The 925-nt window shown below is 31.7% G+C and overlaps 1 protein-coding gene across 4 annotated transcripts in view; it reads right to left on the bottom strand.

The window, feature by feature from the left end:
* The window catches only part of LOC107660220 (calcium uptake protein 1, mitochondrial-like), an 80,630-nt gene that overhangs the window by 1,076 nt on the left and 78,629 nt on the right, over positions 1–925 (bottom strand). The window lies entirely within an intron of this gene.

The raw sequence follows: 925 nt of genomic DNA, 5'->3' as shown, positions 1-925 counted from the left end.
GTAGTTAAAAAAGTGTGACACATTCGTTCTTCTCTCACTGATCACTGATCAACCCCCCCCCCCCCCCAAAAAAAGAACCAAATTGAAAATATTTAATGTTTGAAGATGCTGCTTAAAAAATAAAATAAAAATTATTATTAAAACTTGCCTACATTCATGACTAGGCAAAACTGTGAGTGGACCACTATTATTATCATTAACAAAAACAAAGACTTAAAAAAAAAAAACCCAACTGAAATAAAAATAAAAACTAGAGTTCACAAAATAGCAAAAACTAAAACTACAAGTGTGCACAAAAACAAGAATGAAAACTCAAAATTAAATGATTGAAATTTTCGTATTCTGAATGTGTCAAGACAAAACCAAAACCAAAATTAAACAAAAAAGCAAACAAAACAAAACAGAAACAAACCACAAAACCAAACAAAATGCAAACAAAACCAAACACAAAACAAAACATGCACAAAAAAAACAAACACAAAACAAAACACTCGATTACAGAAGAAGCAGCTGTTTTAGCGCAGATATATAGTATAGTACTAGCACTTAAAAGTCTATCAGTGCATCAACCAAAAAAATGATATTGATGCTGTATTCCATTCAAACAGGAACCTGATAAACATTTATAAAACGGATAGTTCCGGTCCTTGATTCTGATTGGTTGAACCACGTTCTAAGCTGTTGTAAATTACACTACAAACATACACCTTTGTTTACTTCTGTGTGTTGCTCGGCAACCACTTTGTTGGAACCACAACAGTTTCTGAGGAACTACATTGTTTGGTGGAAGAATACTGTTTTTATTAATATCATTACACTTTATTTGCTCTGTTTTATTTTGTGAAACCTTACTATGTATATGGGATAACCGTTTTATAAAAGCAATAAGCCCCGTGAAGCTGTGGTTTACAGTGAATTTATAACA

This window comes from Sinocyclocheilus anshuiensis, unplaced genomic scaffold, assembly GCF_001515605.1.
Source record: "Sinocyclocheilus anshuiensis isolate Anshui unplaced genomic scaffold, SAMN03320099.WGS_v1.1 scaffold475, whole genome shotgun sequence".
Lineage (NCBI taxonomy): Eukaryota > Metazoa > Chordata > Actinopteri > Cypriniformes > Cyprinidae > Sinocyclocheilus > Sinocyclocheilus anshuiensis.
This window is presented reverse-complemented; position numbering and strand designations above follow the sequence as displayed.